At 45.1% G+C, this 15,183-nt stretch overlaps 1 protein-coding gene across 1 annotated transcript in view; it reads left to right on the plus strand.

Moving 5' to 3' along the window:
• The window catches only part of LOC126455985 (1-phosphatidylinositol 4,5-bisphosphate phosphodiesterase epsilon-1-like), a 464,968-nt gene that overhangs the window by 315,328 nt on the left and 134,457 nt on the right, over positions 1–15,183 (plus strand). The gene's annotated exons all lie outside the window — the stretch shown is intronic.

Raw genomic sequence — 15,183 nt, forward strand, 5'->3', positions numbered from 1 at the left:
AATGCCTGCCCAAACGTTCACAGAAAATCTGTGTTGATGACGTGATTGCACAGTTGCGTGCGGATTCTCGTCAGCCCACACATGTTGATTGCGAAAATTTACAATTTGATCACGTTAGAATGAAGCCTCATCCGTAAAGAGAACATTTGCACTGAAATGAGGATTGACACAATGTTGGATGAAACATTCGCAGAAGTGTACCCGTGGAGGCCAATCAGCTGCTGATAGTGCCTGCACACGCTGTACATGGTACGGAAACAACTGGTTCTCCCGTAGCACTCTCCATACAGTGACGTGATCAACGTTACCTTGTACAGCAGCAACTTCTCTGACGCTGACATTAGGGTTATCGTCAACTGCACGAAGAATTGCCTCTTCCATTACAGGTGTCCTCGTCGTTATAGGTATTCCCCAGTCGCGAGTCGTAGGCTGGAATGTTCCGTGCTCCCTAAGACGCCGATCAATTGCTTCGAACGTCTTCCTGTCGGGACACCTTCGTTCTGGAAATCTGTCTCGATACAAACGTACCGCGCCACGGCTATTGCCCCGTGCTAATCCATACATCAAATGGGCATCTGCCAACTCCGCTTCTGTAAACATTGCACTGACTGCAAAACCACGTTCGTGATGAACACTAACCTGTTGATGCTACGTACTGATGTGCTTGATGCTAGTACTGTAGAGCAATGAGTCGCACGTCAACACAAGCACCGAAGTCAACATTACCTTTCTTTCAATTGGGCCAACTGGCGGTGAATCTAGGAAGTACAGTACATACTGACGAAACTAAAATGAGCTCTAACATGGAAATTAAGCGTTTCCGGACACATGTCCACATAACATCTTTTCTGTATTTGTGTGTGAGGATGTTTCCTGAAAGTTTGGCCGTACCTTTTTGTAACACCCTGTATACACGAATAACTGGGGTGAAAGGAACGTAAAGAAAACGGGATGGGATAGAGATAGGAAGGAAATAATGAGAAAAGTGGCAGCCATTCTAGTGATCTCGATACGCTGTTCTGTCTGGCATTGGTTCGAGAAAAGTCGCCAACATTCTACTGTTTCCTTCTACAGAGAACATTCGATACGTATCGTTATAAATACGGACTATTCGCCGAATAGGAAGCTAGTTTACACAAGATGGGATTCTCTTGTATATGTGTATAACCACTTTAAATAAAACTTTCTTAACGTCTGCACGTGACTTGATTATTTTTTATCACGGTAAAAGTAGAGGTAGATCAAGATGTCTTTACCGCCCCCTCCTTGAGGTTTTTCCGTATCCACCACTGAATGAGAGACATTACGGAATTTCGAAAAAGTGATCCATTAATTCTGTTTCACAGTGTAGTTCAGGGGTGAACGGCCAGATGTCAGTGTCCAACGGGCACAATCCTTCGGCAAGCGACCACTTTGCCATCTTCTGGTGCGCTGGTGACACCGCGAGGAGTGGGCGAGGTAATGCTGGGGCCTCGATGGAGGATAGACCGCCACAACGCAGGGAGTGGGTGGGAAGCGATATAAGCCCCAAGCCGGCTTCCAACCCCTTTTTTCGCTTGTCCTACACATGATGGCTACTGAAGAGACAAGCGATCTATGCGCGCCCACAAGGGCTTCGATGCTTTCTGACCCCTCCCCACAGGAAGGCCTGGGTCAGTTAATGGAGGAGAGTAATATAGAGAGACACATGAGGATCACCCAACTACTCGATCAAAATGTTAAGAATGGAAAGATCAGTCAGGCTGCTGTACTGGCAATAAAAAATGAATTAGCAGCATGGGCGATAGCCAAGCTTGAAGGGAGACTTGAGGAGCTTGAAAAAGAGAACGACAGGCTCAGAAAACAACCAGGAAGGACATGGGCTGGCGTTGCGGCACAAGCTGCTCCAAAGGCCCAATCGACCAAAGAGACTATTGCTAAGGTCTCCAAACGGCCAGACACTGCAGTCTTTTTGAAACCACTACCTGGCCAGGACATAAAAAAGGTACAGGAAGTTTTTGCAACCGCAGTTAATCCCGTCAAGGAAAAGATTAAGATTAATAAGGTTAAAGTTACAAAAAATGTTGTCATTGTAGACGTAGCCTCAGAAGATGATAAGAACAAACTTTTAAGAAACCAAAAGCTATGCAAGTCGGTTAAGTGCGAACCCCCCCAAAAGCGTAATCCACTTGTCATACTATATGATGTCCCCAAATCCATGTCAGATGAGGATTTATGTGAGACTCTCTATCGGCAAAACCTTGAAGACTCTGACCTAAGCATGGAAGCATTCCTAAAAGATTTTAAACTGAGATTTAGAACTGGACCTAGGGACAGAGATGTTGTTCACCATGTAGCAGAAGTCTCAGGGGGATTATGGCGAAAACTAACGGCTATGGGCAGGGCATACATAGGCTTTCACGCCATTAATGTGAGAGACTACTTAGTAGTACCCCGCTGCCACAATTGTGGGGACATTGACCATGTACACAAATATTGTAGTAGGAAGCCGGCATGCTCCAGGTGTGGAGAAGAAAACCACGTCAGAAAGGAATGTACAAAATCCGCTGTATGCATACCATGCACACGAAGGGGAAAAAAGACCTGTGGCACAACCGGGAGGAACTGCCCCACATATAAACTTCTTGAACAGCGCTTAATATCCCGAACAGATTATGGCCAATGAAAACAACCAAACCAGATCAACCAAAAGAAAGTCTCCGAGCAAGAAAAAAAGAGACGCTGAAAGGGCAGAAAATTTCAAAAAGTTCTTAAAATCTATCCAGGAGACAGTAAAAAGGGAAAACATCATGGTTGATTCAAGTATTCAGACAGATGATGAAATAAAGACCGAAGAAGTAGTGAATATGACTGAGTCAGGAAACCTGATCGAGCTCAAAACTCTGGTGCATATGAGTGAAAATTCAACACTCAACCCAGAAGCAGCAAGCTTTGTCATCAACAAAGAAGAAATATGCCCACAACAAATAGTCATGGTTGATCTGTGCATACAGACGGACTTAGAAGAAGAGACAGAAGACAGCTCACAACCGGAAGAGAGTAATGGCATCGCTCCAGATCAGGAGGGAACTCTCCAAATTGTTCTACAAGACAACCAAATAACAAGTACTAATAAATTGGAAGTAATCCCGAGAGCACCAGATCCGGATCCTAGAAGGATCTACCCGAACTTGGAGCTTGCCATGCAGCTTTCACGCCTGGAGCAACCGGCTGTCCTCACTACGGCACTCAGGCACGTCGTACGAATAGGTCACAAATATGGCAGAAGGGTCACCTTCTCGACAATGGAGGCTGTGGATAGGATTCAGTTAAAGTCAATGAATCTTCCCACCGATTTCGGGGCTCTGCGTGACCTTCTTAGAAGGGTTTTTGAGAGAAGGGGCGAAGATTTTAATATGCAAGAGATTTATGTGCAATCTGTCCTTGCAAATGGTCGAATTGCGACAGACTATAGAAAACCATGGCCTGATTGCAATTTTCACACCTATTTTCCATGACAACTGAAATCACTATAGGACAGATAAACACCCACAATAGTCGGCTGGTCATGCAGGAGCTGCGAAAGGTAGTGGAGGAGAGGAGACTGGACGTAATCTGTCTGCAGGAGCCGTACTCCCGGGCGGGACAGATCTCCTTCATGTCTACCACTTGGCAGGTAATCTCCACAGGAGAAGAGCCAAAGGCAGTCACAATAGTTGCAAACAAGACCCTAAGAGCCACATGTCTAGTACAACTGTCAAACAGCCACTGCAATGTGGTTGAACTACAAACCCCGCTTGGACTAATACATCTAGTAAATATGTATTTCCAATATGGAGGAAATTTTGAAGAATTCTCTGACCACCTAGCGAGAACTATCACAGCGCTGCGTGGGCGCAGGGTTATTGTCACCGCCGACATCAATGCCAAGTCCCCCATGTGGTACAGCGGCACAAGGGACGCCAATGGTGAGAAGGCTGAGGAACTAATCATGGCCTCCCAACTTGTAGTGGCAAATAAACCAGGAAATCCCCCAACCTACAGAGGAGGCGGAGGGCAGGGGACAAATATTGACGTCACCCTGGTAACTGCCAATGCCATTAGTATCATTGAGGACTGGAAAGTCAACGAAAATGCCACTACAAGCGATCACAACCTGATTACCTTCTGCCTCAGAGAGGAAGGGTGCCGCTGGGACCTCGGATGGGAGACTCAACTCAATTACAATAGAACTGACTGGGACTGCCTGGCTCGGGAGTGTGGCATTCCGCCATTGCCGGAAGGTGACCTGGATGTAGATAGGTATGCCGAAGAACTGGTAGGGACTATAGTCAGCGCGGTCAAGGCCGCTGTGCCAACCAGGAGGAGAGCCGTGGCGGCTTCCCCTTCGCCATGGTCTGCCGATCTTGAGAGTATGCGTCAGTCTGTAAGACGGGCGAGAAGGTACTACCAGCGAAGTGCCGTCTGGCAGGAGAAACAATACTGGCTGCAGCAGTACAGGGAGGAAAAGAAAAAATTTCAAAAAGAATTAAAGGAGGTAAGAATAAAAAGTTGGGAAAAATATGTTTTGAGCCAGTTAGCCACTGACCCCTGGGGAATACCTTATAAGTTGGTTAGAGAGAAAATCAGGTCCCCTGCGGTCCTCTCGACGGTCAGAGACGGAGGCAGAATGACAGAGTCGTGGCAGGAAACTGCCGAAGTTCTCCTGCGCACTCTGCTGCCGGATGACGAAGATACTGAGGAGGATGAACTCCAACAACAAATCCGCAGAGAGGATCTACATGAATACATAAATAACACCATGGTGTACCCCTTTTCGGAGGAAGAAGTGGCAGAACAAATTAAATTACTGAAAAAGGGTAAAGCACCAGGGCCAGACGGCATAGCCGCGGAGGTGGTGCAGTTTCTTGCCCCTCAGCTAGTAACACCCCTCACAGGATTGTTCAACGAATGCCTGAGAACCGGCAGTTTTCCTAAAATATGGAAAAGGGCAAATGTCATAATCATACAAAAAGGGAAGGATAAGGACCCTACAGAACCAAAATCCTATAGGCCAATTTGCCTCTTAGACAACTTAGGGAAATTACTGGAGAAGCTACTAGCTGACAGACTGACAGCTCACAGGATACTGTGCGGGATGAGCGACAGGCAGTTCGGCTTCAGGCCGGGGCGATCTGCGTCTGACGCAATTGCCCTAGCGGCCGAGGTCTGTGGCTCAACCCAGCACAAGTATGTGGTAGGCATCATGGTGGACATCAGTGGCGCCTTCGACAACCTGTGGTGGCCCTCGCTCTTCTCTCGCTTGCGAGAGAAGGAGTGTCCAGGGCCCCTCTATGGCTGTCTGAGGAGCTATTGCATGGACAGGGAGGTATGGCTATCATCGCCTAGCGGGAGAATGAGTAAAACCATCACGAAGGGGTGTCCCCAGGGATCAGTTCTGGGGCCACTCTTTTGGGATATTAATATAGAACCCCTCTTGGAGAAACTACAACAAAGTGAGGACGTGCTAGACGTGATAGCTTACGCTGATGACCTCCTCCTGCTGGTAGGCGGCCGTAGCCGAGAGGAACTTGAGCCAAAGGTAGAACACACAATGACAGTACTTCAGAGATGGTGCCAAGAATCCAAAATGAAAGTTGCACCACACAAATCAACGTATCTGTTAATGAAAGGTAGTCTTGCTAGGAATCCAACGGTTAGAATTGAGGGAACACCAGTTCTTCGGCGACGAGAGGCCAGGTATCTAGGAATCATAGTAGATGAAAAATGGAGCTACAACACCCACATAGAACACATATCACAACGTGCGTTAGAGGTCCTAAATAATCTCATAAATATAGGCCACAGGAGGTTTCATCTACCTCCATCCTTAATCAAACTCTACCATAATAGCATTTTAACGTCTTTAGTTGGATATGCCAGTGGGGTGTGGGCACACAGGCTCACGAGGGTAGTGCCTGCAGTGACTGTTAGAAGGGTGCAGCGAAACATGCTGTTGCGCTCTGTAGGAGCTTACCGAACAACACCTGGGGGGGCTCTGTTAGTAATAATAGGATTATGTCCACTAGATATAAAAATTAGGGAGCAGGGGGCGTGGTACTGGGTCTCCAAAGGGAAAATAGATAAAACCAGGGAAATCATGGGGGTACAAGTGGGGGACAAGTACTCAATAAAGAGAAGGGGGGAAGAACTTTGGCAACAGCAATGGGAAAGTGAGGAAACGGGAAGGAGGGTTTTCCAATTACTACCTAATATCAAAGAACGGCTACAAATGAGCTACTTTGAGCCAAGTAGAGGTCTGCTGCACTTTCTAACAGGTCACGGGCCATATCCGACATATTTATGTCGATTTGGCAAACAGGCAACGCCAGCGTGTGACTGTGGTGCTCTGGAGGGAACACCCGAACACGTCGTCTATGACTGTACGTTGCATGACGACGTGGGGCTAGAACTAAGAAATCAGTTACCAAATAGAGATACATATACATTACTACGACGTGCTGAGACCTTCAATGTCCTCAACAATTTGGCTAATGCAATCTCAAAAAAGATTCTGAGGGACTTCATTAGGAACCAATAGGACAAATAACAACCCGATAAAGACTCAGGTGCACCTGCAGTTGCCGCCGAGCGCGGAACTGGCCAGTTGATACACAACTGGAATCCGCCGCGTTATCGGATTAGGAGAGCAGGAGCACCTTTCCCGGACTTGACTTACGCACCAGATTCTATAGGAACTAGATATACCGAATAATGTAGAATTAGAATACCAACAACAAATAACATAGGTAGGGACTGCAGCGAAATTAAAGTATTGGCCAGCCCTGTGCCAGGGGCACGCTCGCTGGGGTTAGCTCAGTGAGCAGGCCTAACAGTAGGTTTATAAACATCATCTGGCACACTTGTAATCGCTGCAGAGTAGCTATTCATAGATTAACCAAGTAATCACGTAGGTATATTAACCCTGTCCGTAGCTAGTGCCAATTAACAATAAAAATAATAATAATCAGCTGCATGATTTTTCAAATTTATCATAATCGGACCCACTAATTTTGTAAGGTGGTGGGTCAATATGTATCAAACAATGTTTGCTGTTATTTATGAGTCATTGTATCAAACTTGTTTTCAATTGAGTTAATGTTGTAGTTGTTGTTGTATCAATAAAGAGTTTTTTTTTTTAAAAAAAAAAAAAAAAAAAGCCGGCAATCAAGCAGTCACTTCATCAGCGCACCTGATGACGGCAAGATGGTCGCTTGCGTAAAAATGTTGTACCCATTAGACACTGACAGTTAGCCGCTCCCCCGTGATCTACTTCGTTAAGTTATTTATATTATTCTTGTTACCGCGCTTAAGGTAGAGTAATACTTTTTTATCGTAACAGTGTTTAAATAATGTCTTTTGATCATCAAATGTAGTTCCTTGTTGTTTCTTCGGTCTGATGGTTTCCACTGTGGGCCACTAATGACGACTTTGCGTCCGATCGAGGAAAAGTGGCCACACTGTTCATCGGGAAAAGTGGTCAAGGTGTTTACCCCAATACGAGTTAGTTCTTCCATATATCACGCACAATACTACATATAAGATTGATTTCTAGACCCATCTGTCCTTCACTCGTCATTCTATTCCTTTGTGACAATTTTCAATTGATTAATTTGTACTATTTAAAACCCTCTTTGTTCTGTTTTATTTAGCCTAATAGAAAAATTCGATCTAAAATGGTCTGCTCCAGCCACTTGGTAAAGTTTCATATGCTAGGGCATCAAAATGCCTAGCCAATATATCCAAAAACCAGAACAGTACACTTGGGATGCTGTTGCGATGGCAATGACCACATTAGCGCCTTACGTAGAGGAAAGTGGTCACTCTGTAAGCCTCAAAACGCATGTAGTTCCTATATATTATTTTCTGTTTCATTTAGAAATATTTGGTGCGATACCTTATAAAATGTACGTTCCAAATGTGTAATCGACAAGCTTCTGTGAATAACCATGGTTTGGTAAATATTCAGTTTTCTTTAGAAAGCACTTCACCCCACCTTCACCTACTAGTGTTTTAGCTCCACACTCCACACACAAAAGCTCAAAGGACGTGGCCCCTCGGAGATGGACTGTACCTTGCGATAGGTTACCCCAGCATCTGACCTCTTCCAAGCGAAATAAGGCGCCGAAAATCCATGGATCGTTCTGCAATTATGTCCTCTCATTGAGGAAAGAAATAATTATTAGGAAGTGAACGATGAGATGACAATTCGCCAGTACAAGATGTAGTCATAAAATTGTATCTATCGCGTCGAAAAAAATCAGACTGCGACGGCGACACTTGGTTTTGTTTTTAGTCCTTCCCTATACATTTACCTTCTATGTGACACATTTTTCACGGCGATGCATGACTTGCCAGAAGGCTTGATTGTAGAAGCCTGCGTTTTAATTGCTCACCGATCAATACACCTAGAATATCACCATGTCGTATTTCTTGAAATGCCTGACACGCAATGCTTTTCTCACCGGAGGGAGGAGGGGGAAGTCACTGGGCATCATGTCAAGAGACTGCGGAGGCGAGGCAAAATTTAATTACTTTCTTTTATTTTCTCCTGCCAGTAACTTCTGTTTTTATGTTTAATTTAACAACACTGCAACGCGTTTCGAGCATGTTTTGCTCATCTTGAGCCGTTTACACGAAAGTCTCGTTAAGACACAGCAGCCCCACCACACCAGCAGAAGATATCGCTGGACATCAATTTCACCACCACCCCTCTCCAGACAAGTATCCCAACAGCTACACCAGCAGATAACTATGAACAAGAGTCCTATGTTAATTTAGTTTAAGACATTTTATTTTTAAGTAACAATTTTCTGTATGTACAAACGCCTGAAGATGAGCAGGCCCTTCTCGAAACGCGTTGCAATATGTTAAGCATGATGATGATGAGGTCCCATACTCCGAGGAGCGTAGGAGACGATGCGGGAGACCCGCACCGCCGTACTAGGCAAGGTCCTAGTGGACGTTGTTTGCCATTGCCTTCCTCCGACCGTAAAGGGGATGAATGATGATGATGACGACACAACAATACCCAGTCATCTCGAGACAGGAAAAATCCATAACCCCGCCGGGAATCGAACCCGGGACCCCGTGCGCAGGAAGCGAGAACGCTGCCGCAAGACCACGAGCTGCAGACAGTTACATAAAAACAATTAAATGTGACTTACGAATAAGTAATTATTCCACACAATCACGGTTCTGAAACGTAGACAGCATGTCCATAAGTAATCATAATTTAATCGCTCAAAGAAGCAGCACATCTAACTGGGTACAGTGCAGAATGAGCTGGGGAGTCTCCGTGGAAGAAAAACACCCGATCGGAGATCCTACTGCGCAACTTCGTCTTGACAGCCTGACATAACCTTGCCAGGAAAAATCGGTAGTATGCTCCTGTGTCGATTTCCCATTTATGAATATCACGACTTCGTTATTTTCTCCATGTCTGGACGGAGGTGCTTCTGATTCCGCAACTGATGTTCAGTTAATGAAGAGCTACTCCATTTCCTTTTTTAAGAACTTCATTAAGTTCACAAGACTGGTTCTGGCCTTTAAATTAGGTCATTATCAAGTGTATCTGGAAGTTATGCTGTACAGACGCAATGTCAAATGAACTGATTAATTTGACTGCTGCTCTACAGCGTGACTTTCAGATACACTTGATAATGGCCTAATACGAGGGTCGTCCACGTAGTAAGTTCCGTTTCTATTTCCATCTGCGGCAGCGCTACGATCGCAGTTCCGGGCTTGCGCGGCAGTTACTCTGACTCAAGGAGAAGACATGTACTTCATTTTCAGATCGCTACTGCCGACGTGTGCTTTGTAGTGCTTCTTTATAATGTCAGCCGTAACTGAAAATGCCACCGCGTGTGAAATCAGATCTGTGATTCGTTTCCTAAATGCAAAGAAAGTTAAACCAAAGGAAATTCATCGGCAAATCTGCGAAGTTTACGGACAAAATGCTATGAATGATTCAATGGTTAGAAGATGGGTCATACTGTTCAATGAAGGACGTGATCAAGTGCACGATGATGACCTAAGTGGACGTCCGTCTGTGGTTACTGATGAATTGGTTCACACAATTGAAGAGAAGATCAAGCACAACCATAAGTTTACACTTAGCGCCCTTGCTATGGAAGTTCCACAAATCTCACAATCACTTATTCATGAAATTGTTATGAAAAACTTAAATTTCGAAAACTTTGTTCACATTGGGTACCCAAAATTCTTACTGAACAACACAAAAAACGACGGATGGGCAGTGTACTTCAGTTTTCGACACCCTACAGTGAAGAAGTCGATGGTTTTCTTTCTAGGACAGTCACGGGGGATGAAACTTGGGTATCGACGACACCGCTGAAACAAAACGGCAATAAATGGAATGGAAGCACACTTCATTCCCAACGAAGGTTAAGCTTAAGCAAATCTTGACACCTCGAGAAGTCATGTGCACCGTTTTTTGGGACAGAAATCGCATTTTGTTGATTGATTTCTCACCACGAGGCCAAACAATCAATGCACATGGTTACTGCGAGACCATTAAGAAATTGCGCCGCGCAGTACAGAACAAGCGCCGAGGATTACTGTCAAAAGATGTTGTTTTTTTCCACGATAATGCCTGACCTCCACGGTGAATGTGACCAAACAACTCTTAAGGAAATTTCACTGGGGCGCGTTTGATCATCCTCCGTACAGCCCGGACCTCGCTCCTAGCGACTTTCATCTCTTCTTACACCTAAAATCTGTCCTTGGTGGTCAACACTTCAACGATGATGATGAACTGAAAGAACGTGTTCCCACGTGGTTGAGTACATAGGTGGCAACCTTCTATGAAGAAGGCACACAAAAACCTGTGCCACGCTATGACAAGTGCCTACAAAATTTCGGAAACTATGTAGAAAAGTAGTTTAACAGTTGTAGATTTTTGAACAATAAATATTATTTCTGTATCTGTACACGTTTGTTTTATATAACCAAACGGAATTTACTTTGTGGACATACCTCGTATAAAGTCTCTTGTGAAGTTAATAAAGTTCTTACAAAAGCAAGTGGAGCAGCTTTTCATTAATCATGGGTTTGTACCACATCATGGTAGTCCCAAAACACATGTGATCACCTTGCCCAATACGGATGGGTCACCACCTTTTTCGGCGGTGGCAAACCCACATGTTTGCATTGTCTGATTCGCTTATTTGTTTCGGTGTCACAGTGGTACACCCCGAACTCGTCCATGGTAGTGAGGTGGCTTGGATGGGTCTAATAGAGCTGCAACATTCCCTTTGTTTCTGAATAGGTATGAGCAATGCTGAACGCAGCGGACGGCAATCTTTGTCTCATTCAAAATGTCGTGCAAGACGATTAAAACTGCTCCATGACTGATTTCCTCTTTTTCCACTGTTGTCTCGTCTCTGGTATGCCGGTCTTGGAGCTCCATGGTTTCACCATGCTTGCGATTCCCAGCTATTAACAGACAGATGGTCTGCCACTTCGTTCTTCGTCATTCAAACTTGTTCAGTCACATTGAAAACGACTGCACGACATAACCATTGTGTCATATGATGGTGTATTGCTGACGTGCACTCCCACCGACTTATCAAGACTAACAGCAGCGTTGTAGCCCCCTCCCCCCTCCTCATGCGCAGCAAATGAATTACCGCACAGTACTCCACTTTACATATGGCCTGAGCCACTTTGTTTTGGCTTATCTAGCACCGTGTTGCGACGTTTTGGAGCATGTGTACAGTTAATGCAGAAGTGTAGAGGGGGCGGACAAAGATATGGCAACACCGCGAAAAATGCATACTTAAACAAAAATGCAGATGCTACCCAACCTTGCAGTTTGCACTGGTGTACTTCACCATGGACGGCCTGTATACTGTCCTCAATACGTTGCAAGTCTCAGTCGTGGTCAGGACAGTGCTTTGTGTAGTTTTGAGTGCATAATGTTCGAAGTCAGAGCATTCGAATGTGGGCAAATTATTGGTGCTATTATGGTGGGTGCCTCTGTAACCAAGGCAGCTGACGTGTTTGGTGTTTGAAGAGCCACCGTATCGAAGATTTACACCGCTTATAGGCAAAGAGGAGAAACATCATCCGCTAAGTCACAACGCGGACGAAAGTGTGTGTTGAATGATTGTGACAGGCGGTCATTGAAAAGGACTCTGACGAAAAATTAAGAGGACGACAGCTGCGAAAGTCACTGCAGAACTGAACATCGCACTAACGAACCCTGTGAGTATGAGTGTTGTTTCAAACCGTTTCTAACTTCTGGCCGACTTTACGTCACAAGAGTGAAACATGATGGGAATTCGTTGATGATTTGGACAGCCACATCGTGGTATTCCAAGGGCCCCATGATTACTCCGCAAGGTCGCATTACTGGCAAGGATAAAGTGACCATTTTGGCTTATCAGTTCCATCCCATGGTACATTGTTTGTTTCCCAATGTTGATCCTGTGTTCCAAGACGACAGGACTTACGTGCGCACAGCTCGCATCAGACGGCACTAGCTTTGTGAGCACGAGGATGAATTTTCGCGACTCCCTTGGTCACCACCGTCAACAGATTTCAATATTATTGATCCTTTGTGGTCTGCTTAGGGGAAGAGGATGCGTGAACGCTATCCATCTCACATATACCATCTATACCTGAACTTGCTACTTGTTTGCAGGAAGAACGATACCAGATTCCGTTGAAAACCGCATAGGACCTGTATACCGAAACTATTGGAAGCTGTTTTAATGCCAACGGTTTTCTTACGAGGTATTAAACGTGGTAATCAGATGTGTTTTTGATGTTTTCATATTTCTGTCCATCCCAAATCAACAATAAATTAATTACCTAGCTTGGCTTTTTTTCGAGGTGATAATTAAAAGTCTACGGCTAAGCTTCGTATAGGATGCTAAGAAATGAATTTCACGGGAAATTCAAAAAAGCAAAACGATAATTAATAATATGGACATGTAGAGAAACTTAGAAACAGATTATTGAACAAAATTAATACTGCACAGAAGAAGATTAAACGTAATTATGGAGAAATAAAAAGTGGAGGTTAGAGGTACAAACACAAGGGCTGATAAATTTTAGAAATTCGTCGACGGCCGATACCAAGGAGCTGGCCTGAATCGTGTAGGAAGAAAGGCGGTTGATGTGGGAAACACAGCTGATAAAAATAATGCTGTAAAAATGAGAAACACTCGCAGTTAGAGGTGCAATAGTTATGTGTGTAAGGAAACGTACCACTCGACGCGTTGCCAGTAGTGGCACCGTAGTCTAACTCGCATGTTGTGTGTTTTGAGTGATAAGTGTTAATTTTTCCTGTTAGTGCACGTGTGATGACACACGTCTTGCTATCGCACTGTTCATTATGGGACGAAGAATGAATACACGCCTGGTATTAGTAACTCAGTAGAGAACGGCAGTGCTCCGTGTACATCAATTATTGGAGACGAATTTACCGGCAGAAATGCAATTTGCATGTGGAACATGTCCCAGCATTTTGCTACCTGCCAGGAGAGCGCCGGTGTAGCAAGTGCTTTGACACCGACAAGAGCACTAGAAAGACGGCAAATAGGCGACATATGTTCCGCCAGGCTCTGCGCATAACGTAGAACACTACGTTCGTGCACACCTCTGTGCTAAAATCAATAAGAGCTACATGAACTAAAATATTTAGAAAAGGTTCAAAAGTTGTGGACCAAGAAACTACTATTAGATTTCCAGGAAAGCATACGCTTCACACTATCGATACGAGCCACAAAAGGGGAAATCAGCCGACATAGGAAACTGTAACAAGGGGCAAGTTGTACTGGCCCGGTGCTTAGGACCGACCACCAAGAAAATGGCGACGCTGGTTGGCTGTTCAGACGCTATTGTGAGCGTCAGTGGAAAATGGTTGAAAGACGGTAGAACCACAAGCAGGATAATTATAGTATTTGGATATCAGAGGCTTGCTCGTTCTGTAAAGTTGGATAGGTGATGATCTATGGCACATCCGATGATAGAGTACGATGCTGGTGCAGGCACAAAAGTTTGGGAGCATACCGTTCAGCGCACATTGCTGAGTATGGGACTCCACCGCAGACAACCACCATGTTTTTCCATGTTAACATAACGACAATGTCAACTGCTATTGCGGTGGGCATAGGATGGGCGCGACTGGGCGGTGGAACAATGGAAACTTGTCGTTTGGGCGAATGAATAAAGTTTCTTGTTACGCAATGTCGCTGGGAGTGTCCGGATATTCCGTCATCCAAGCGACCGGGTGCTCGAAATATGCACCACATCAAGGACGCAGGACAGTGGGACCATTATAATGCTATGGGAGACATTCAGCTGGGCTTCCATGGGACCTGTGATAGTAATCAGGGCACCATGAAGGCGGTGGTCTGCGTGAACATTTTTGGGGATCGCATGCATCTCTTCATGCTTGATGTCTTCCCTGGTGGTGAATGCGTGTTCCAGCATGATAAATGGCCCTGCAAGGCCGGAATCGTATTACTGTAGTTTAAAAATCATGACAGTGAGCTCACGATGAGGTGATCAAATTCACCTTGACTTGAATATGATGCAACACATCTGGGATGCTCTCCGTGCCCACAAACAATCGGCTCGTAGTTTACGGCAACTGCGTGACTCAGCGCGCAGCCGGCCGCTGTGGCCGATCGGTTCTAGGCGCTTCAGTCCGGAACCGCGCGACTGCTACGGTCGCAGGTTCGAATCCTGCCTAGGGCATGGTTGTGTGTAATGTCCTTAGGTTAGTTAGGCTTAAGTAGTTCTAAGTTCTATGGGAATGATGACCTCAGATGTTAAGTCCCATAGTGCTCAGAGACATTTGAACTATCTGAACCTCACAGTACGCGTCTGGTGCCTTATTCCTCCGGAAGCCTACCAAGGACTCGTAGAATCCATGCCACGCAGAATCACTGTTGTATCGCGTTCCAGAGGTGGACCAGCGCGTTATTAAACTGATGGTCATAATGTTTTGCCTCCTCAGCACAGTTTTGAGGATGTGCACCGGTTGATACCGGTGATAGGTATCCTCCTCTTTATACGAGGGACCTTCAGTAAGTGATGCAACACATTTTTTGTGAACTCAGGTTGATTTTATTCAGTATTCCTATACTGTAAGTAAGTGTAAGTTCGCGAACCTCTTGTCGACCCCTGTTC

Source organism: Schistocerca serialis, chromosome 2, assembly GCF_023864345.2.
Source record: "Schistocerca serialis cubense isolate TAMUIC-IGC-003099 chromosome 2, iqSchSeri2.2, whole genome shotgun sequence".
Classification (NCBI taxonomy): Eukaryota; Metazoa; Arthropoda; class Insecta; order Orthoptera; family Acrididae; genus Schistocerca; species Schistocerca serialis.